Genomic DNA, 24,483 nt, shown 5'->3' on the forward strand with positions numbered 1-24,483 from the left:
ACATAGAAAGAAGGGTCCTTTATTGTATGATTATGTGATAGCGAAACAAACACTGGTAGCAGTTACTTCTGTAAAATATCTGGGAATAAGCGTGTGGAACGATTTGAAGTGGAATGATCATATAAAATTAATTGTTGATAAGGCGGGTACCAGGTTGAGATTCATTGGGGGAGTCCTTAGAAAATGTAGTCCATCAGCAAAGGAAGTGGCTTACAAAACACTCGTTCGACCTATACTTGAGTAGTGCTCATCAGTGTGGGATCCGTACCAGATCGGGTTGACGGAGGAGATAGAGAAGATCCAAAGAAGAGCGGCGCGTTTCGTCACAGGGTTATCTGGTAAGCGTGATAGCGTTACGGAGATGTTTAGTAAACTCAAGTGGCAGACTCTGCAAGAGAGGCGCTCTGCATCACGGTGTAGCTTGCTCGCCAGGTTTCGAGAGGGTGCGTTTCTGGGCGAGGTATCGAATATATTGCTTCCCCCTACTTATACCTCCCGAGGAGATCACGAATGTAAAATTAGAGAGATTCGAGCGCGCACGGAGGCTTTCCGGCAGTCGTTTTTCCCGCGAACCATACGCGACTGGAACAGGAAAGATAGGTAATGACAGTGGCACGTAAAGTGCCCTCCGCCACACACAGTTGGGTGGCTTGCAGAGTATAAATGTAGATGTAGATGTGAACAAAATATTAGTCTGTGCAAAGACTGGCAAACGTTCTTAATATGACCAATGTGAAGGAAGGAAGGGCGTTTAATTTCTGCTGAAAGTACCTCATACATACCACTTTATTTGTGAATGTCAGATTCCAACCAAGCAGTATGTGGCACGAACAGTAAAAGTTATACAATCGTTCCCGAGGGCATTGGATTTTACTTCTGCGTCTTTCCAAGCAGGACTCCATTCAACTATATGCTATACTTTAATCTCCTTTTCCGTTAAGAATAAAATGGTGCAGTCCGCTTACAGCAATTTTCTAATGCAGACCCGGGTAGCTGTCTCACAGGAATGTAACTTCTTTCATAGAAGGCGGTGTAGTGCAGACACTAAATCCTTTAGAAAGTGTAGAAGCACCCGTTCCACCTGGTTACCTCTGTCCACCGCACTTAGAATATCGTGAGGGGAGCGCGCTTTGAGTTTCACATTTAACATTGCAGCGAGGAAGGCTTACGGCTTAAAGCCATTACGAAAACTGAGCTACTCGAAAGCTCGCTGTACGTCTTCTGTTCTCGTTAGCACGGAGAACGAGATTCCCTCCCCGGCAGCACTCAGAGCCGCGCCGCGGGTTCCGCATCGTAAACCGACTGCAGGCAGTTCGCGGAGCCGCCGCGGGGCAGCGCTGGCAGGAGGTGACGTCAGCCGGCGTGCGGGCGGGAGGTGCGCGCCGTGCCGCGTGCTCTCAGAGCTTCTCTGGCGGGCGTTCAGATTGAGCGTTCTCGGCGACTGCGACTTCGCTGTCAGCACAGCCCACCTCCCTCACGGTGAGTGCCGCGCCAAGCTGGCGTTAACGCATCCATAGTGGATCCTATCCTCCACACCGCTCCCACCCTTTTCTGTCCCTGACTGCTATCTTCTTAGACAGGTGCTTTCGTGCCTCCTATTCATGCTGCATTCCTTCGTAAAGGTTACGGTTCAAATTTCAGTCTGCATGGATATGAATTGGTAGCTCACTTCCACAGAGATAGAAAAAGAAATTGGTTGTTGCGTCGCTGAAGGAATCATTCCAGCGTGATAGTATTGAATTATTCACAGATGATATGACATTCGATTTTGTTCGTCTCATTTATTGATACCATGTCTTTACTTCCCCACTGTCTTTCGGCAATTCACTTCTGCCTCCAAAAGGAATTTTGCTCACTACGTTTCTTCCCATAGGAAGTTCAACATAGTGCTTATGGCAGTATTGTTAAACAGCGTCGACTGCATATGAAATGGTCTAAGGCGCTGCAGTCATGGACTGTGTGGCTGGTCCCGGCGGAGGTTCGAGTCCTCCCTCGGGCATGGGTGTGTGTGTTTGTCCTTAGGATAATTTAGTTTAAGTAGTGTGTAAGCTTAGGAACTGATGACCTTAGCAGTTAAGTCCCAAAAGATTTCACACATATTTGAACATTTTTTTATTTTGCAAATGAAATCGTGGATGGACAAACAGATTCTCGTGCTTCGATTATTCATTGAGCTCTGATGCCACCATCTGCGTAGTTTTATACTACGAACTGTATTCGCTGGGAAACAATACTTATTTCCTATCGGATATTTCTTCTGACCAAACACAGTATCAATAAAATCTCCTTGTCTCCTTCCCAGTTATATAGTAAACATCGTGCTTACATTGCTTAGCCTCCTTCAACAGACTTCTGATCCCCGCCACCTGTTGTATTTGTTTTGCTTTTCTCTCTTCAAATAGACATTTATTTCTGGCTTGCACTTGTCGAAACGCCTGCATTTTACAGGTAAATCTCTGCTATAGTTAATCTAATTTATAGACGTCGCTAAAATGTGTACGTGCTACACGATAAATTACGTGTAATAGTGCACCTATTCGGTACTGAAATTGTTAACGGAATTTCAAGTCACATTTGTAATCAGTAAGAGACTGTTCTCTGTGTAGCGAGGGTTACAAGTGTAACAGTACCATCCCCTCTCCCTCGCCCGCTAGCAAAGAAAAATGCGCTTTCCTCCTTCACTCTGCAAATGATGCACGAGAAGAACGACTGTGGGTTGCTAGGATATATGTCGCAGTTATTCTCATTTTTCCGCCACGTGACTCCGCGAAATGTATTTAGGTAGTACTGAAGTGCTTCGTCGGGCATCTCGAGAAGACTGCTGTCTAAACCTTTCAAAGCAAAAGTTTCCGTACTACACAACATCTTTGTACCACTCAGCATAACTTGAATACCATTATATCAATGGCCATATCTGTGGTTCGACAGGATACGATCTATGATTCCAAACAGTCCACATGAGGGTCTTGTGGGGAGCTATTTATTGAGAAGGTGTCTTAGTTTGTCTTCATTTAGATTGCTGTTATAAAAAAATTCCATCCATCGTCCCCGTAGGGCAGCTAAACCATACACACAGTGTTCATCATGAGTCCAAACCAGCCATCGAAATCGATTGTTACAATGGTAACTGCACATGATTATTCCAGCACTTGAGCAATGCTCGTCTCCTCTTTTATGTCGTTCAACAATGATATGCGTCGGAGTGAATGATTGCCCCCGGTTTTGCGAGTCATATTAAATGTAGGCAAATACAACTGTTTCCTCGCTCGTTGCTAACAGAGAAATTGATTTTCTTCTGAATATTTAGGGATAAGAATTCATAGTACCCGAGAAATAATTATCTTTCTCTAGGCAACAATGTAATGGAAAAAGTTTGAGTAAAAATATTCATGGTAAATATGAATTTTTGCTGCCAAGATCGTGTTCTGAGTAATTTTTATTTCCTCACTGACTGGTTTGGACAGAGTTTGCCATCTTCGGATCTTATGGAAATATTACTGTGCACGAATCGCATAACGAGAGCACACTGCCGTTATGGTTTTGCGATTCATGCACAGTAACATTATTTCCAGGAGATCCGAAGATGACTACTAGACTGTCGAAACTGGCCAGTGAGGAAACAAAAATATTTCAGCAAGCGATCTTGGCAGCAAAATTCTTATTTATCGCCAAATATCAGATCGCGCCGAGCAGCATATTCAGTTTATATAAAAATATGCATATCATCCCTACGAAATCGCTGATCAAGTTGCCATCAGGCCATCGAAATTCGGTCACCTGTGGAGTCGTATTTCTTGTGTGTTCCGTCCTCGCGTGCCACGCCTAGCGACAGCAGAGTAGCCGTGTGGCGTGGTGTGGCGGGGCCCCTGTACGACCTGTTCTTCGCCGGCGCGGCAGGTTAGTTATCTCCGGAGGCAGGCGAGGCGAGACGAGGCCGGTGTGGGCCAGCCAGTACCCAGCGGGTGCTCAAATATTTCCCGACGAGGCGCCATTAGCACGGCTGGTGGCCTTTATATAAGCCCCGGCCGCTGCTGCCGCTCCGGCACAAAAGCCGGCAGAAGAGTGGTGCGGTGCGGTGGGCGCGTGGCCGCCTCCACGAAGAGGAGAGCAGAGCTAGCTAGCTGGCCCGCTGCCGCCTGCTCTCCGGATAACGAATGCCGGCACCGGGGATGGCGGCTGGCTCCTCACTCTAATGAGAGCGCGCCCGCTGTCTTGGTCCGATGCAAATATGACAAAAGCGCAGCCTGGGGCTTTGTTTGTATCCTTTCCTCCGCACCGGCTCGGCGGCAGCTTCCGCGGCTCTCTCGCACCGGATGCGACTTTCTGTGCGTGGCTCGTTCCCGTAATTCCTCATTTCCCCCCTGAATATTTCGCGTCCACACCCGCAAACCGCAACCCACGGTACAGTCTCTAGCCGACGGTACGTGGGGTAATGGTGAAGGCCTACCACCTTTTACGAGACAAAAAAAGTGTTGCCACGCCCTATGTACGAAATAAGAGGCTAATATCCCTAACACCACTTTGCTGCAGTATCGCGTAACAAAAAAGGCGTGCGCAAATTTCCGTTACAAACTTCTAGGACTTGTAGAGGGCCGTGAGTACATAACATTTTGAATACGAACGCTTGTCCGGAGGCCGGCCGGGGTGGCCGAGCGGTTCTAGGCGCTACAGTCTGGAACAGCGCGACCGCTACGGTCGCAGGTTCGAATCCTGCCTCGGGTATGGATGTGTGTGATGTTCTTAGGTTGGTTAGGTTTAAGTAGTTCTAAGTTCTAGGGGACTGATGACCTCAGAAGTTAAGTCGCATAGTGCTCAGAGCCATTTGAACTGAATGAGGCATGAAGGTAACAATTCGAAAGGAAACATAACGAAACATCCGTTTATCACTTAAGGACATTTGTTGTATTAGCGCTTAAACATTAAGTGTTTACATTATTCCAGAACAAAAAAGAAACCAGCATACTGTACGTACAGAACAGTATCGATGTATTACAACAACGGCTCGATGTGGCACCCACCAACGTTGTCTCTGTCATTGTATGTACGAAACATTTCCTGGTACCCGCTCTCCATCCCACCTCGTGTCTGTTCAGTTTCTAGTGCAGCGGCCAGAACTCATGTCAGCAGGTCTTCCTCTTTCTGTTCAAGACTCTAGGAAATTAAGCTGTCTATACAACCCTGAAAGTAGTAGTCTGCGTCATCCTGTTGAAACCTTCCCGTCTCCTCTATATATTTTTTGCTGTTACGCAATAACCGTCTCCTCTATGTCTCGTTTGTTACGCAACCTTCCCTTTTACAATGAACTATGAAACCTTCCCTTAGGATTTCAATCTCTTGCTTATCTTCCCTCTGAAGTTTATTCTCTTTCTCAATCTTCGCATACAAATTTAATTGCTGCTTTTTAAAAGTGATTTTCGGATTATTTCGACGAAACATAGAATTTGTCGTCGTCGTGTGGCCCTTAGTCGTTATCTGCAATAACCCAAAACTGTTCCTTACCTTTTTTACTGTTACTGGATCGCCATCTGACTGCTACATCGAACTGCGACATGAATATACTTACTCTGTTTTACTATACTCTATTAGCTGCTGGTGCGCTTTCATAATAAGTGGCTGTATTTATTACCAAAGCAGACGTTATTCTTTAATAGCAAAGCTGACGTTATTCTTTAATTAATTTGACTGAAGTTACGTAATTCATAGTTAAACTTTTTCTTGACAACAATAAAATTTTGCAAAGTTTTACGTAGATGGTTTTTGGGATGAATTATAATTAGAAATGCAATATTGCTGGCAAAAGTTAATTATATTCTGAATGAAATGATTTTACAAACGTTCAAATGGGATTTACTTTTTACAATAATCTTACAACTAGCAATGCGCAAACATACCTTCAGTGGTCTTGAGTTTCTCAAAAAATTAATTCAATAATATTAGTTCCTCTTATTATAATTGTTAGCTGATGTCTCTGTACATCCGTTTATAATCTCTTGTAAATCATAGCTAGTGGCTGGCAGGCACACCGCTCCTCTCAACCTCTCGCTTCAGACGTGCTACCGACTCGCTTCACTGCTCGCTTACTACTGACTCCTATGAACGCTAAAGTGCGGTCTCTCCTGCCAACAATGCTTTCTGGTGCAGACAATCCCTGCTACCATTACATAATGTATCAATGCGCGGTGTTTCCCGCTCTTTTCTTAAAATGTATCCATACACGGTCTCTCCCGCCCTTTTTAAAATTATATCTATTTGCGGTCTCTCTTGCCAACAATACTTTGGTGCAGACGTTCCCTGCTACCACAATTATTTCCAACATGACAAATATTAATTATTCCTACTTAATCCTATCAATAAAATATAAACATCATTCATAAATTGTGGTTTGACAATAGACAATAGAAATATACACGTCTTACACTGTCTATCTCATTTCATACCAGAACAAGCGCGTCTGAGACTTTTCTCTTCCCCTCAGCAGATGTGTTCGCTTTACAAATCTCAATTGAAACCGCCATAGAACGGAATTGCTACGTCCCCTCCACAAGTCCTAAAAGTTCGCAACGGGAATTTCCGAACTGCCTGTATTCTAAGTTGTGACCTTTCACAGTGGCAGAAATCGTTAAAACACGAATTTTGATATTTATCAAATTCTGTAGAGATGTTCCTCACAGCCGGCCGGGGTGGCCGAGCGGTTCTAGGCGCTACAGTCTGGAAGCGCGTTGACCGCTACGGTCGCAGGCTCGAATCCTGCCTCGGGTATGGATGTGTGTGATGTCCTTAGGTTAGTCAGGCTTAAGTAGTTCTAAGTTTTAGGGGACTGATGACCTCAGAAGTTAAGTCCCATAGTGCTCAGAGCCATTTGAACCTTTTTTTTCCCATCACATAAAGGGTATTTATTGATTAAAATTTCATTTCATTTGGAATTGTTGTCCATCATCTGTGTGCGGTGTCACCTCCAAGGGCACGAATACACTAGTTTATTCGTTATGGTATCGAAGCAAACAGTCTCTGAGTTGTAAACTATAGATTGCAGCGATCAGTCGCCCTTTTTAAATTTTACTGTGCAGATCTAGATTTCTGCTGGAAGCTAGCCATTCTCAATGCACTTTTGTTTTCGCTCAATGCATGTAATGCCTGTTGGTCGGGCTTCATCCACAGTTCATTGAATACTACTCATCTCTGAATGTCATCGTGAGGGATTTTTTGCCGTACCTGAAACACAGATCGCATCAGTTCATAAAGACTGATAGCTGGAGGCTGACGTGAAGGTCTTGTCGGCAAAATTATCCTGCTAGAATATGCTACTTCATACCCTGTTCATGAAGGGTATGACAACAGCATTCATCATTCGTACCACACACTAGTGAGCATTCAGCGTCCAATAATTATAAGATCAGCCATGTCATCGCCAATACTTACTGTCACCAGGAGTTGGGAAGATACGAGAATAGAGAATTTGCAGCTTCCTGTGATCTTTCACCAGGTCGTCTATGGACATGTTGGTGTCGACATGGCCACCCAAAAAAAGAAACGAGACTCACTACTGAACACCACAGACTGCCACTGAATGTCCCAGTTGACTCTGTCTCTACAGCAAGTAAGTCTCCGTTTCTGTCGTATGGAGTCAGCTGTAAAAGGCGCAAGGCAACAACCAATGTCAACCTAGATTCCACTAATATTTTCCCGACTGTTCATGGTAACACTCTGCTTGCAGAATCTGCCTGAATTTCACTTGTTGTCATCTGCCCATTCGTCGGAGCCAGTCTAATAGCCCTACTACCTTCTCCTGCTGCAATCCTGGATACCCGCGCTCAGTGGCGTTCCAAGTACATTTTGTGTGTGTGTGTGTGTGTTTGTGTATGTGCGATTGCACGCCGCTTGCCAACAGCGCTCGGCAGACCGGACGGTCACCCATTAAGTACTAGCCAAGCCCGACAGCATTTAACTTCGGTGATCTGACGGGAACCGATGTTACCACTGCGGCAAAGCCGCTGGCGCTATGTTGTTCTGCAGAGAGTAAAATACAGGTCCAGTTTTGAAGATACTATTTCTTGCAAACAATTTCACTCTTTCTTATTTTTTTTAAAAAAAAATGTCACATAGATGATAAGACATATCTACTTCTCTCCTGGACCACTAATGAAGAGTAATTCAGAATGCTGCAGACCACAGTAATGGCTATTGACAAATCACGTATTATTATTGTTATTACTATTTTGGAAACACTATGCATCGCATCTTAATGGAAAAATGAAAATTATAATTTCTTTGAAAAAGAACGTATTTACTTTGTTTCAGTTTAGCTTCCAAACGTTTTACATACAGCTTCCAAACGTAGCTTTCCCTTCGACATTTCGGGAAACAAACTGTATCACGACATCCGTTACATTAATTTCCCCAGTCCTGTCTTGCTTACCATGAAGGGAGAGTAACTGAATGTGCCTTGCCATGGACAAGTTCTAAATCACCTCAAAACACTGAATTACTTCTAAGAGGATGCTGACGATGCTGGATATCAGAATGATCAGGCAAATAACTTTGTGAAACAGTTTTTTAACACTATAATATTCAACAAAATGTTGTCTTCCAAAAAAGGATACATTACATAACTGTACAAAGCTCCTATGTTTGTCAGCATTTCGAGCTGTGCATGAACCCTGTACACGCTAAACCCTTCTGTGTGCGTTTTCCAAGCAGCTCCTCAAACATCGTATAGATGGAGAATTAGTTTTGGATAGATGGGATAGTCACCTAAGAGGTACTTGGTTGAATCATCCATCAATCTCCTTCAGAAACTATCAAAAATTTTAAGTACATCTTTGTTAAATCTTCATCCATGAGGCAATTCTCCAGGAACAGAAGACTTTTCTGTGTGTATTGTTGGTAATTTTGTTTGTAGTTAGATATTTGAGCCTTCAAGATTTAGGTTCTTAGCATAGCCTTTGTCTTCCTCTATCGGCGAGTCAAACGCTTCCACGGGCGTAAAATTCGCACCAGCTGGTTTTAGAACACCTGCAGAACGTTTCACTCTCGTTGTATTAAAACTGGAATTCTGCAGAGATCTGGCCAGTTCTTCTCATACTCAAAACTCAACTGTTATAAGAAACGTATTCTCAAACTTTTCAAGACGCTTCACGTAGCCCCATAGGACTGACTATCGCTTGTTAATTGAGCTTTGTGCGTTCAACACTTCGGACATGTTTTCTGGACCCAGTGATTGTTTTCCTTAAAGTGTTTCAAATATTATTTCCCTGTACTCATCGGTTTGATCCGACTCGTTCATATCAGGTGGTAGCACATCATCCGGGTACACTTTCCCGTTCTGCTGATTCGGAATAATGATAACTGCAATGGAAGTAACATATCTTTGGCTGGTCTTGAAGAATTTCCTTCACACTCTTATGTTGCCCAGATATTTTAGCTGCACCATCGAAACAATGGCGTAGAAATTCAGTTCCTAGTAGAACCTTAAAAGGAAGTATTTGTTGCCAGAATTCTCGTCTTGGAGTCCGGCGGACTGTATGAAGTTGTTGAATCTGTCATAATTCTGGAAACCAGAGAACTTTTTATTTTCGGCACGATGTTTTTTGTGAGCTGTAACTTAGAATATTTCGTTTTGTCTCGCTGGCGCCAACCAAGTGTCGCGGCGCTACAGCCAGATTCACTTCTGGGTGATCGTTCTTCCTTTCATCGAAACTGTCATGAGGTTTGCAGTAATCATTTCATTGCCTCGTTGCCTGTTTGACAGACTAATCTGAGTAAACTGATAATTACTAGCAAAGCGGTTCTAGCTTTTTTCTGATCGGCCAGCAGATGTCGCCGTTTTGATGACCAAAAGTGTGCTGTTTTCACATTGCGGCACACTGTCAGTGAAAAAGGCTGTTCTCGTGTATTTTGAACTTTTCTGTAGCTTTGGATCATTTACTGAAATCTTCTTGTAAAAATGTGGTTTCTTTCCGTGATCTTCTGTTGCTCATTATGTGCATAGAATTGAAACAGTCACATCAAACAGCACTGTCACTCTTTTCTCTGTAACGTAGCTATGGATAAGAGAGAAACCATTCCGATTTATAAGAGCTTACATTCCTTCGCGGAAAATTATGACAGGAGAAGACAGTGCAGAATCTAGATGAAGTTGTAAGACTGTCAGATAGTAGCTTCAACGATGCGACAGTGTAGGTTACAAGCGTAAATTGCTGTCAACTAAATACTAATTGAGTATTTACTGACGTGCAGCATAATTTTTGTCGTTTTCTCTGCCTAGGGACAGCGTACAATTCTTAGAGAACCATTTTTTGGGGGGGAGGTGGGGGATAGAAACCGTATCGCGCCCTTCCCCGAGGCTTTGGAGTCAAAAGGATACGCATTGCTGGTGCCTATTTTTCATGCTACACTCTTGTCCTCACCCGTCATGTCACTAGCCGTTGGGCGTCATTGCATTACAGACAACTGTCCTTGCCATCTGTCGGTATGATGCTTCAAAGTCCTCGGTACCAATCATTGAGAAAGATCCAAAGTCTGAAGTCGGCGATAAGCTAGGCGTGCACGGCCTCTGGCCACGCCGTGTTGACATCACACAGAAACGTTACACACATCGAATAGCCATCGACTACCCATATACTTCGTCAGCCGTAGGACTGGTTTTTATCTTCTGCACTGAAAATAAGCTAGCGTAAGGTTGAAATTTCAGTCAATATATCCCAAATAGTGGAGTGCCAGTTTGGCTGCATTTGGCCAAGGTGTTCACGGTCGAGCAGTTGCCAATTCTGTGATTGAAATATCCTCCGAGGAAAACAAACAGTGAAAGAAAACGTACTTGGTTCATACACTGTATCTTGTGAGCAGAACACACGGGGGAATATTGACTGCGATTCCGTAATGAGGTGGCGAAGCCTGCGAACCGACATGTTGTTGCTAAGGGTGTAGCGGATCACAGTCCTTCGTCGGCGAACCCCTCCTCCCCCACTCCACCTCCAAATCCCTCGTTCACCCGATCCCCAAAAACGACGATACTATCTACGCTAATGGACACGGAGCGATGAATGCGAGCGATGCAGAGGGTTTTCCCGACGCGCCTCAACGCTACTCGCAGTTGTTGAAAAACATGTGGAAGCGGCGAGAGGCGGCGGCTCTGTACCGCCTGCAGAATGAGCAGTCTGCGAGCGTCGAAGAAGGGGCGGGTCACCGTCTCTACAACCGGAGGCAAGGAGCGCGCTGTCGCAGACACCAGTGCTGTGGACGTTGCCTAGACGACCGTGGCGTCCACACACGCGATTGGTACAGCGGCTACTTCTACGGCAGCTGAAACTCCCGTCGCCAGCCATTTTAAATCGTTGTTGCAGGAGTAGATGTCGCTCGCCGAAAGATCCCTACCTAAAAATGGAAATTTCCACAGGTGACCGAATACCCAAAAAGGAAACATCAGTAACTCGCTCAATTAGAGGTCCATATCACTAACGTCGATTTGCAGTACGACATTGGAACATATACTGTCTGGACATTACGAATTTTCTCGGAGAAAACGATCCACTGACAGATAACGAAAACGGGTACAGAAAATATCGTTCTTGTGAAACACAATTAGCTCTTTATTTTCGCGAACTAATGAGTGCTATCGACTGGTCATGTAATATTTTTATATTTCCGGGAAGCTTCTGAAACCGTTCCTCACAAGCAACTGCTAATCAAACTGCGTGCCTATGGAGTATCGTATCAGTTGTGCGATTCTATTCGTGATTTCCTGTCAGTTAGGTCACAGTACGTAGTAATTGAAGCAAAGTGTTCGGGTAAAACAGAAGTAATATCTGGCGTTCCCCAAAGAAGTATTACAGGCCCTCTGCTGTTCCTGATCTGTGTAAACGGTTTAAGAGACAATCTAAGCAGCCCTCTTACGTTGTTTGCCGATGATACTATCACTTACCTCTTGTGAAGTCATCAGATGATGAAACCAACTGCAAGATGATTCAGACAAGAACCTGTATAATATGAAAGGTGGCAGTTGACTCTAATTAATGAAAAGTGCGGAATCATGCACGTGAGTACTAACAGGAATGCGTTAAATTTCGGTTAGATGATACATCACACAAATATTCAACTAAATTCCTAGTAAGTACAATTACGAACAACTTCAAATAGAATGACCACATAATAATGTTGTTGACATGACAACGAAAGACTGTTTTATTGGTAGAACACACAGAAAATGCAAAATTCGTACTAAACAGACTGCCTACACTATGCTTGTTCGCCCTCTGGTCCGCAGCTCGTGGTCTCGCGGTTTTGTTCTCGCTTCCCGTGCACGGGTCCAGGGATTTTCACCTGCCTCGAGATGACTGGGTGTTTGTGTGGTTCTCATCATTTCATCATCATACATGAAAGTAGCGAGATTGGACTGAGCAAAGGCTGGGAATTTGTACGCGCGCTGATAACCGCGCAGTTGAGTGCCCCACAAACCCACCATCATCATCATTATCGTCCTCTGCTAGAGTACTACTGCGCGGTGTGGGATTCACGTCAGATAGGTAGAATTGACGGAAGACATCCAAAAAGTTCAAAGAAGAGCAGCTCGGTTTGTACTATCGCAAAAGTAGAGGAGAGAGTGCCTCGGACATGATACGCGAATGGCGGTGGCAATCATTAAAACAAAGGCGTTTTTCGTTGCGGCATCATGAACCATGGACCTTGCCGTTGGTGGGGAGGCTTGCGTGCCTCAGCGATACAGATGGCCGTACCGTAGGTGCAACCACAACGGAGGGATATCTGTTGAGAGGCCAGACAAACATGTGGTTCCTGAAGAGGGGCAGCAGCCTTTTCAGTAGTTGCAGGGGCAACAGTCTGGATGATTGACTGATCTGGCCTTGTAACATTAACCAAAACGGCCTTGCTGTGCTGGTACTGCGAACGGCTGAAAGCAAGGGGAAACTGCAGCCGTAATTTTTCCCGAGGACATGCAGCTTTACGAGAGCTGCATCAAACCAGTCTCAGGACTGAAGACCACAACAACAACATGATCTTTTAATGAAATTTCAGTCACCATCCTTTTCCTCAGACTGTGAAAATATTTTGTCGGCTCCCAACAACGTAGGGAGATTGGTCATAGTGATAAAACAGGAGAAATCGGAGATCACACGGAAATATTTAAGTCTTCGTTTTCTCCCTCTCGCTGTTAGAGAGTAGAACGGAAGAGAAATAGCTTGATGGCGGTACGACTACCCCTCTGCCACGTACTTGATTATGAAATTCAGAGTAATCATATAGATGTAGATGCCGATGTACACACAAGTGATAAGAGTCGACAGCCCCGGCCAACGTGGAAAGGGCTGGACCCCGCTCGGCGTCCAGCGCGAAGCTGTGAGGACAGGCCACCGCTAGTTGCCCTCGAGGTGGAGGGCAACTACAAAGGTTTCCTGTGGGTCCGCAAATGTGGACGGCTGCAGTCTACACTGTGAGGACTGCGGGAACTGATACGGTGAGAGTACAGTTCTCCACCACTAAGCACTACTGCAGGGTAACCAGCGAATCGGTGGCACACTCGGTGCCCTTCTATACACACGCTGACATCCCGCATAAGCTGATAAAAGCATTGTTTAAGGATTTCCCGTGGTGTGGGAACACCGATCACCTAAAATCCTGGAGGCCCTTGGATTTAGCGTGCGTTCGGTGGTCCGCGTCAAGGCACGCGAGACACACAAAGAGTTCCCGTCTCTCCTCGTTATCGTCACAGATAGAGTGGAGAACAGGAAGCTCTTTCAGGTGACGCAAGTGGGCAACACAGTGGCTGTAGTTGAGCTGACTAAGCACAAGAGGGACTGCCTCAGTGCCTCCGCTGCTACACAGTGTGGCATGTGGCATGCCACTGCTTACTTCCTGAGAGGTGCGTGAAGTGCGCGGGCGGTCACGCGAGCGACCAGTGTCACACATCCGAAGGCGCCTCGCCAAGGTTCAAGAACTGTGGCTCGTTGCGAGCTACCATGGCTCTGAGGAATTAAAGGCCGCGGTAGCACGCCAATCCGCTTCTAATGCGCTGACGACAATTCGACTCGCCCCCCTCCGAAGCTCTGAATGGCCAGCATAGAAGAAAAAGTGTGTCGAAACAAAAAAAAAAAGAGGAAACACGTAAACCAGTGAAGGAAAACTTTTGTACATTTTCATATTAAGGACGCATGGCTCTCGAACTCCACCACAACCAGAAGGAGAAGACCGTAGCGTGCAAGAGAACAGATAGATTCCGTCGTTTTTAGAAAGATGTTGTAGTGTTGGCAGAAGAGCCAACACTGGGTTTCTAGAGGAGGCCGAAATGCACGCGTTTAATTACACGCTGACTGGCGTGAGGTCTGGAACAGGACAATATCTTGAGAATTGCGAATAAAGTACGTAGATGATGTAATACTTAACTTTAATCCACAATTGTAGAACATCTCTCTTGATGATACATGCTTCATATAATAAATATCAATTGAATACGGCGCCTTGCTAGGTCGTAGCAAAGGTAGCTGAAGGCTAGGCTAACTATCGTCTCGGCAAATGAGAGCGTATTTGTCAGTGAACCTTTCCTTGCAAAGTCGGCTGTACAACTGGGGCGAGTGCTAGTAAGTCTCTCTAGTACTGCCGTGTGGTGGCGCTCGGTCTGCTATCACTGACAGTGGCGACACGCGGGTCCGGCCTATACTAATGGACCGCGGCCGATTTAAAGGCTACCACCTAGCAAGTGTGGCGTCTGGCGGTGACACCACAGATGTGGCCATACCTGTCTGTTTTCCCAAGCGTCGGACTGTCTCGCAAACGATTTTCCTTGTATGTGGCCGTGGCCGAGCAGTTAATTCTGTCTCGGGCATGGATGTGTGTGATGTCCTTAGGTTAGTTAGGTTTAAGTAGTTCTAAGTCTAGGGGACTGATGACCTCAGATGTTAAGTCCCATACCGTTTAGAACCATTTGAACCTTATATGTGCAGCCTAGTGCATTATACTGCATGGCAAATAGTCCACAGAAACGAAACAAATGCAGTACCGGCGCTATGCCTTAATATACGTAAGTTACCAACCAGCAGAACTCTTAGACTATTCTGCGGTCGCTGTGAATTTAACTGTAAAAAGAATGACTTTAATGGCTGATTCAGATGGCTCTGAGCACTATGGGACTTAACATCTATGGTCATCAGTTCCCTAGAACGTAGAACTACTTAAACCTAACTAACCTGAGGACATCACACAACACCCAGTCATCACGAGGCAGAGAAAATCCCTGACCCCGCCGGGAATCGAACCTGGGAACCCGGGCGTGGAAAGCGAGAACGCTACCGCACGACCGCGAGCTGCGGACTGACTTTAATGCCCTGAGCCCTTAACTGCAGAGAAAGAAACCAGATAAACCCCACAAGATAAAGGTCCCGAAGATATCCGGCTTTACACAATTTAAGTAGTTAGTGATACTACTACGAAGTGTTATGAATTAGGATGAATAAATGAAATTATTACCAGCGAAGACAGAAAACAAATTTATCGAGAACATTCTGGGAAAGTGATATGTATCTGATAAAAGAGCCACATACAAGCCTTTATGTCGACGCATTATGGAGTACTTCTCTGATGCTTTTGGTTCCTATCAGTCTGATGAAAGATGTTGGAGCAATTTAGAGAATCACAGCTAGGACTGAAACATGATACATATGTACGAAAATACAATAGTGGTACTCCGAGAACTTAAATCGGAAGTGTTACTAGAAGGCCGACGTTGTTCTCGTGAAACCCTGTTGGAAAATTTATAAGACCGGTAATCAAAGTAGACAATGAGTAAATCAGTTGTAGCCATCATACATGTAACGAAATACGTAGATGAAATTCTGGTATTACGGAATAGTCAGACAGTATGGAATACCGTCACTTCTCATCCTTCGAGTGCCGCTCCCCACCACAAGATGCATCGTCTACATCAAAATGTTCCTGCGATGCTCTGTAACAAGCCCCATTCATCTGCAGACATAGTGTGAGTTACGACACAGAAAAATTATTTCGTACTTTGACAGAATTTTCGGTTGCAAGATTTCCAAAATATGTAATAATTATGGAAACTATGCAATTTATTACGTAAAAGAGTAGTGGGTTGTGTACAACACTACCTTTTCAAAAAGCGATTTCTGAAAAAGGATCACGCTACGCCAGCACGTCTACTGTACCACTCACTGTACAGGCCATGCCATAGGAAACTTTGTTCAATATTAGACATTTCTTCGCCGTTAGGAAATGGAGCATGAAGAAAACTGCGTATTAACGGATATTATGGAATATCATTTATTTTTGTAGTTGCATATCCAAATTGAATTCATTCTCAGCTATCAAAACCAATTTATCGTAAACTCGCAACTATCTGGCACTAAACCTCTGTATTTTTCTCAGCGAAATTTGTAAAACATTACATCGAAAAAAATTTTTTTAAGTTTATGTTGCAGCTCATATGGGATAGTCGGGCATAATGGAATAGGGTTGTAAAACTGCATATTATCACGTAAATTTAGGAAAAACATATTTTACGTACACAAAATACAATTCTGAGATAGCTCTTAAGTTAAACTCTTAAAAGTACTAGTAACCAGTGAAAGAAAAAAATAGTTTGATTCGATAACAAATATGTTCGGTTTATTAGCTTCAAGACAAACTTTTGAAAAAGTTATTTGTTTATATTAATCTGATTGCATAAGTCACAGTTCTAATCCTCGTTCTCAGCAACTTCACAGTTTAGGAGAGTTTATGGAACACCACTTATTCCAATCGATTCTTGGCTGTGGATGCAGCTGAGTCTGCTGCTACGTTGTTAAGTCCAGACGACAAGTAGGGCAACATGGAATAAATGGTGTTCCAAAAACTCTCCTAAACTGTGAATTTGTTGAGAACGAAGATTAGAGTTGTGACATACACAAACAGATTAGGTAATATAAACAAATAACTTTTTCAGAAGTTTGTCATGAAGTTAATAAACGTAACATATTTGTTATCGAATCAAATTATTTTTTCTTTCACTCATTGCTAATACTGTTAAGAGTTTAACTTAAGAGCTATCTCAGAATTGTATTTTGTGTACGTAAAATATGTTTTTCCTAAATTTACGTGATAATATGCAGTTTTACAACCCTATTCCATTATTCCCGACTATTCCATATGAGCCACAGCAGCAACCTTTTTATAAACAAAATTTTTCGATGTAATGTTTTACAAATTTCACTAAGAAAAATACAGAGTTTTAGTGTCATAGTTGCGAGTTTACGATAAATTGATTTTGATAGCTGAGAATGAATTCTATTTGGAGATGTAACAACAAAAATAAATGATATTCCGTAATATCCGAACCTCATACACAATTTTCTTCATACTCCATTTCCTAACGGCCAAGAAATGTCTAATATTGAACAAAGTTTCCTATGGCATGGCCTGTACAGTGAGTGGTAGAGTAGACGTGCAGGCGTAACGTGTTCCTCTTTCAGAAATCGCTTTTTGAAGAGGTAGTGTTGTGCCTCAAGTAAGAAGCAGAAATGTCTATCGGCGCTTGTCGGGATCCGACAGTGGCAGCGGCGTAGCCCATCGAGGTCGCAGTTTAACTGGACATTATGTTCGTCCGGCCATGCAGCGTCGTACAGTCACGTCACGTACCTCGGGTCAGAAAACAGGTTTGTTCACAGCAAGACAGTGCGACGACGTTTGAAACACCACGGACTGCGGTCACGGTGAGCATTGTTGCGGCTCCCCTTTCGAGTCAACAGAGAGAGGGTTGCACCCAACGACAACACTCTGTAACCTACAAGCGGAAGCAACGAGATTGGGATCACACATTTACTTCATAATTTGTACACTTTTAATAGTCCATTAAGACAACGTAATGTGCAAGTAGTAAGGCGTACTACTTAGGCGATTTCGAAAAAAAAAACCAACCGGAAATGAAGTATTAAGCGTCAGTGACGTACTGGTGCATTGCGGCACTGAGCACGAGCTGGCGTGGGTCGTATGGCTATTCCAGATTCCAATCTCGGTGGATTGCTGGATCTACATTATTAATGGCAGTGTGGTTCCACAATCATGTAACAACTTCACTTTCACAACATGAAATATCTGTTATGTATCTGTATGTGTAGTGTCTCTGTACTTCTTTGATTTAAGCTCTTTGACAATAAACTCTGTTTTTCAAATGTAAACAGTTTGATTGTTGTGAATGCGTGTGTGCCTGAAGTTACCAACATCTAAGGTTCCACTACTTTATCAAAGCCATGATATGGAAGCACCAATAATTCGTATGGTGAGTAACATTCAGACAGTGAAAAATAATGAAAACGACTTGAATACACCAGTTTCATATAAGTACTGTAATATTTTGCAACACATGTTGCTTAGCCACTTCCGAATGTTCAATCTGAGTCTATTTAGTCATCGTCAGTATATTTGGTTTTGGTTTAAACAGTGACTTCCAACACTCATTACAGAATCATGTACCTGCATGTAAACCACCTGAAGATGAGCACATGACAGAAACCAGTAGATTAGATTAGTACTTGTTCCATAGATCATGAACACGACACTTCGTAATGATGTGGAACGTGTCAGGGTAATAAAAGGTGTCTATACAAGATATTACATTACACAAAATATTACATGACACTCAATATTTGTAATTTTTTTTGTGAGGGTTGGGGAAATTACTCACTTACTATATCAAAAAATTCATCTAATGTGTAGAAGGAGTTGCCATTAAGAAGTTCTTTTAATTTCCTTTTAAATGCTATATGGCTATCTGTCAGACTTTTGATGCTATTAGGTATGTGACCAAAGACTTTTGTGGCAGCATAATTTACCCCCTTCTGAGCCAATGTTAGATTTAACCTTGAGTAGTGAAGATCATCCTTTCTCCTAGTGTTGTAGCCATGTACACTGCCATTACTTTTGAATTCTTTCGGATTGTTAACAACAAATTTCATAAGTGAATATATATATTGTGAGGCTACCGTGAAGATCCCTAGCTCCTTAAATAAGTGTCTGCAGGATGATCTTGGATGAGCTCCAGCAATTATTCTGATTACACGCTTTTGTGCAATGAGCACTCTTTTACTCAATGATGAGTTACCCCAGAATATGATGCCATACGAAAGCAGAGAATGAAAATAGGTGTGGTAAGCTAATTTACTCAGATGTATATCGCCAAGATTTGCAATGACCCTAATAGTATGAGTAGCTGAACTCAAACGTTTCAGCAGATCCTCAGTGTGTTTTTTTCCAATTCAACCCCTCATCAATGCATACACCCAGAAATTTTGAATATTCTACCTTAGCTACCGATCTCTAATCGAAGTCTATATTTATTAATGGTGTCATTCCATTTACTGTGTGGAACTGTATATACTGTGTTTTGTCAAAGTTTAATGAGAGCCCATTTGCAGAGAACCACTTAATAATTTTCTGAAAAACACCGTTTACAATTTCACCAGTTAATTCTTGTCTGTTGGGTGTGATAGCCATACTTGTATCATCGTGTGTTAAATAAAACCATCTCGTACTGTGACTGGTAACGGTTATTATTCCACACATACCGGTGGATTACAAGTCGGTGAGCAACAGCAGCGGAAAGAAATAACTGAAACAAAGCAGATCACGTTGGATATGTGTTACTAGTCACGCTCGGTCGTGTACGTGGAATACAGCGAGCAGGTGTGCGCAATGCGGGGGTCAGGAACCGCCAGGTGGGCGAATTCCTGTGGCCGCTCAGCGGCGCGGACCACGGCAGACCGGCTGCGCCAAGTAACTGTTTACCCGCGGCGGCCGTGGGCCGGACTGCGGGCTCCCGGGACGAACAATAAACAGCGGAGAGGCAGGCAGGCGGGCAGGCAAGCAGCCACGGCAGCTTTGTGCGCGCGCGTCCCCGCGTGGCCGCCCAGGTAGCGAGAGCGAGCAGCCCACGCCCCCGCTCTACATTATAATAATCTCACCTCGCGGCGCAAACACGACCGCATTAGTCCTGTTTTGCTGCGCTGGAGGACGTTCGCAAATTTACTTTAAGGAGCGTAATGGCTACAGTTTCCCAGGTAATGGAGATGCCAGCGAAAGCATGGAACGTACCTTCAGCTACTTCCTGAAAATGGGGAGGGTGGAGAAAACGGTAAGTTTCAGAATAAGGCTAAACATATACACTGGTGGAACCCGGACTCCTCTGGCACAATTCCGATGGTTCTTCAAGAATTTTTCCTGAGCAATTTTGAGTAAGAGACCTATGGTCACCAGTGGTTCAAAATGGTTCAAATGGCTCTGAGAGCTATGGGACTTAACTTCTGACGTCATCAGCCCCCTAGAACTTAGACCTACTTAAACCTATCTAACCTAAGGACATCACACACATCCATGCCCGAGGCAGCATTCGAACCTGTGACGGTAGCGGTCTCGCGTTTCCAGACTGTAACGCCTAGAACCGCTCGGCCACACCGGCCGGCGTCACCAGTGGCTCGTTACCGAGTACATGCCAGCGGCTTCGCCCTGTTCAATACACTGGTTCACTGTTCGATTTCGATTGGTGATCAGTCCTAAGATACTTTTCTCTCGTTTATCATTTCTTTCACCTCTGACAATGTTTGTTAATGTGAGACACGCACCGTGGTTCGGAGTCCATGTCAAACAGTAGGAACCCCTATAATTTGCTGGTAAAGTCTGCTCTAAGGTCGGAGGAAGATGGCATACCACTTCTAGTAGGGGCACTGTAGTTCAAATGTGTGTGAAATCTTATGGGACTTAACTGCTAAGCTCATCAGTCCCTAAGCTTACACACTACTTAACCTGAATTATCCTAAGGACAAACACACACACCCATGCCCGAGGGAGGACTCGAACCTCCGCCGGGACCAGCCGCACAGTCCATGACTGCAGCGCCCTAGACCGCTCGGCTAATCCCGCGCGGCAGCACTGTAGTCTTTGGATTGATGACATCTTTAACACTACGAAGAACACTTATTTGGGTTCTCCTCTTCTCCCGGAAACTTTTCGTTTTCCTTCTATTCTTCCGCTCTGCTTCTGAGATATTCAGTGTCCTCTTCCTATGTCTGCTTCACTGGTGGCATTCCATTCAACACGCCACCTACTCAGAAGTACCCGGACACGCACGTGCCGGCCGATGTGGCCGTGCGGTTAAAGGCGCTTCAGCCTGGAACCGCGTGACCGCTACGGTCGCAGGTTCGAATCCTGCCTCGGGCATGGATGTGTGTGATGTTCTTAGGTTGGTTAGGTTTAAGTAGTTCTAAGTTCTAGGGGACTTATGACCACAGATGTTGAGTCCCATAGTGCTCAGAGCCATTTGAACTATTTTGAACACGCACGTGTAATGCGGAATTGACCACAAGATGTTTCGACGTGGGGAACTACCGGTATACGTAAAAGGAGCCGGAGAATACTGTGCTGTCGGTAGAGAAGCAGCATCGGTCGGAGAGCTCACTGGCTTCGAAGATGGATTAGTCACTGGATATCGCGTGAGTAAGAAATCCATGAGGGGCATTTCAGTCCTTCTGAAGCTGCCCAACTTGACTGTTGGTGACGTAACTGTGAAGTGGAAATGCAAAGGTACAACCGCAGATAAACTAAGACGAGGCAGACCTGATTTAACTACCAGACAGGGACAGTCGAGGATTCACAGGTAAGTTACGTAGAATCAGCAGAAACATGATTCGTGAGTTCCAAAGTGTTACCAGCAGTTAGCACAAATGGTTCAAATGGCTCTGAACACTACGCGACTTAACGTCTGAGGTCATCAGTCACCTAGAACTTAGAACTAATTAAACTTAACTAACCTAAGGACATCACACACATCCATGCCCGAGGCAGGATTCGAACCTGCAACCGTAGCGGGCGCTCGGCTCCAGACTGTAACGCCTAGAACCGCACGGCCACTCCGCAGTTAGCACAATGGCTGTGCGCAGGGAGTTAAAAATAATCGTATGCAATGGGCGAGCATCTGCCCATAAGACTCACATTTCTGTAGTCAGTGCTAGGCAACGCTTTAGGTTGTGTAAAGAGCGACGCGTCTGGACAATGGATGGCTGGACGCGAATGATTTGGAGTGACGAATTGCACAATACCCTGTGCCAGTAAGGATGATGGGTTTGGGTTTAGCTAATACCTAAAGAACGTTACCTGCCATCGTGACAGTGCCAACAGTGAAGTGCTGAGAAGCTGGCATTATGATATGAGAGTCTTTCTCATGGTTAGGATGTGGTCCCCTTATCGTGTTTAAGAAAACTCTAAATGCAGAACACGAACAAGTATTGTACAGTACTGTGTACTGCGTACAATAGAAGCTCATTTCGGAAACGATGATTGTTAGCATCAGCATGAAAATGCACCCTGTCGTAAAACAGCAAATGTAAGGCAATGTATTGTGGACAATGACATTCCTGAAATGGACTGGCCTACCCAGAGTCCCGAAGTCAACGGTACACCTTTGAAGAGGTAGAACGTCGACTTCGCCCCAGTCCCAGCATCCAGCATCACAACATTTCAGCTCTTGAGGAAGAGTGGGGTGCCATCTCTCCACAGACATTGAGATGCCTCATTCAAAGTGTCAAGAATTGAAGTCGCCATGAATGCGAAGGACGTACACACTCCATATTAATAGCTACTAACAGATATCCGTGTACTTTTGATCAGCTACTGTTCGTACATTATTCTCTGCCGTTGAACTCTTGTGTATTAGTTGGTGCATTATTTTTTCAGATGGCTCCCGCTCTGTCCTTAGCTCCATCTCAGAACTGTAGACCTATCGTAGAAGTCAACATACTCGCCTCGTGTCTTTCTCTTCTGTGTTCCCCGCATTTAACGATTATTCTATCCAAGTCTGTCTTCACTATAAAATCTTGGTGGTGGTAAGTTCCTATGGGACCAAACTGCTGTGGTCTTCGGTCCCTAGGCTTACATGCTACTTCATCTAACTTACACTAAGGACAACACACACACCCATGTCCGAAGGAGGACTCGAACCTCCGACAGGGAGAGTCGCGCGAACCCTGGCAAGCCGTGACAAACCGCGCAGCTACACTGCACGGCACAAAACCTTGTTTCAGTTTGGTTTCTTGTGAAATATTCCCCAAGGTCTGGTATAGGCCTGCCCAAAATCGTCGTTCCAATCTTTCACCTTTTCTCTTTAAGCAAAATATCTTATACGAAAATTTTCTTGTTCCGCACCGTAGCATCCCGAAAATTTGATTTCTAGGACACTCATTCTGGAGGGCGGTAGTTCAAATACCTGAAAATGATATCCTCTACATCCATCCTCAATACTATCTTCTATTCAGTGTCCAATAACCGAAGGGTGTGAAAACCTTATCTTCCTTTCCACACTTCCTAGCTCAGAATAGGTCTTCCACACCCACGGAAAGGAATTTTCTCACCGAAAAATGCTATATATTCGTAGGTAGGTTAATACTGTCTTATCGTTCAGTAACATTTCTGTGATAGTAGCCGTTATCTATTTTCGAAATTAATACAAACAGTAATTCATCTGAGCTTCGTTATCTCTCATAAATAATTAACAAAACTAAATAATTTTATTATTTTCGTTATTTCGGTTGGTTAGTTAACTTTTCATTTATGCTGAGTTCATTCAAGCCGTGACGGCCGCTGACTTGGGCAACGAAGAAAGGATGTTCTTCTGACAAATGACATCAGCCCGTCTGTCTTCTTCATTGTGTCATGGGGATTGGAATCAAGATGTCTTGAAATGTTTCACACAGTTTACCATAAGAGACTTCTGAGGAAAAGAATAGCGATGATGGTTTGTCACAAAGCTTTTATTACCATTGACAAACAGTTCCCGAAAGTTTCTTCCAAAGCATAATGCCCATACTGTTACAACAATGTTTATTATTGAGATTCTGTGCGACGAAATGCGTGACAGAGTGCTAAAAATAAGTCAGAGAAACAGAAAGATGTATGATTTTACTGGGAGAGCTGGTGGATAAAACATTCAACATTCAGCTAATTTCTTCTCCAGAAAACTCAGCTATGTAAAATGGAGAACAACCAAGATCTCCCATGATAAACTGCAGTTAAGACGGAAAATTGCTATCCTCCTCTCTTTCCATTCATTTACCTTCGCGTTTTTTTTTTCTTTTTTTGAGTCATTAGTCTTGTGACTTGTTTGACGCAGCCCACCACGAATTGCTCTACTTCTCCTGTGCCAACCTTTTCATTCAGAGCAGCACTTACAACCTACGTCCTCAATTATTTGCTGGTCGTATCCCAATCTCAGTCTTCCTCTACAGTTTTTACACTCTACAGCTCTCTCTGCTACCATGTAAGTTATTCCCTGATGTTTTAAAATACGTATTATCATTTTGTCCCTTCTTCTTGTCAATGTTTTCCAAATATTCCTTTCCTCGTCGATTCTGCGAAGATCCTCCTCATTCCTTACCTTATCAGTCCACCTACTTGTCAACATTCTTCTATAGCACCACATCGCAAATACTTCTACTC

The 24,483-nt window shown here is 44.1% G+C and overlaps 1 protein-coding gene across 1 annotated transcript in view; it reads left to right on the plus strand.

The window, feature by feature from the left end:
- The first annotated feature begins 1,379 nt into the window (after positions 1–1,379).
- The window catches only part of LOC124615590 (superoxide dismutase [Cu-Zn]-like), a 325,653-nt gene continuing 302,549 nt past the window's right edge, over positions 1,380–24,483 (plus strand). The window contains exon 1 of the mRNA XM_047143580.1: positions 1,380–1,479. The gene's annotated coding sequence lies outside the window, so the exon portion shown is untranslated. The remainder of the gene's footprint in view (positions 1,480–24,483) is intronic.

The sequence above is a fragment of the Schistocerca americana genome, chromosome 1 (genome assembly GCF_021461395.2).
Source record: "Schistocerca americana isolate TAMUIC-IGC-003095 chromosome 1, iqSchAmer2.1, whole genome shotgun sequence".
Classification (NCBI taxonomy): Eukaryota; Metazoa; Arthropoda; class Insecta; order Orthoptera; family Acrididae; genus Schistocerca; species Schistocerca americana.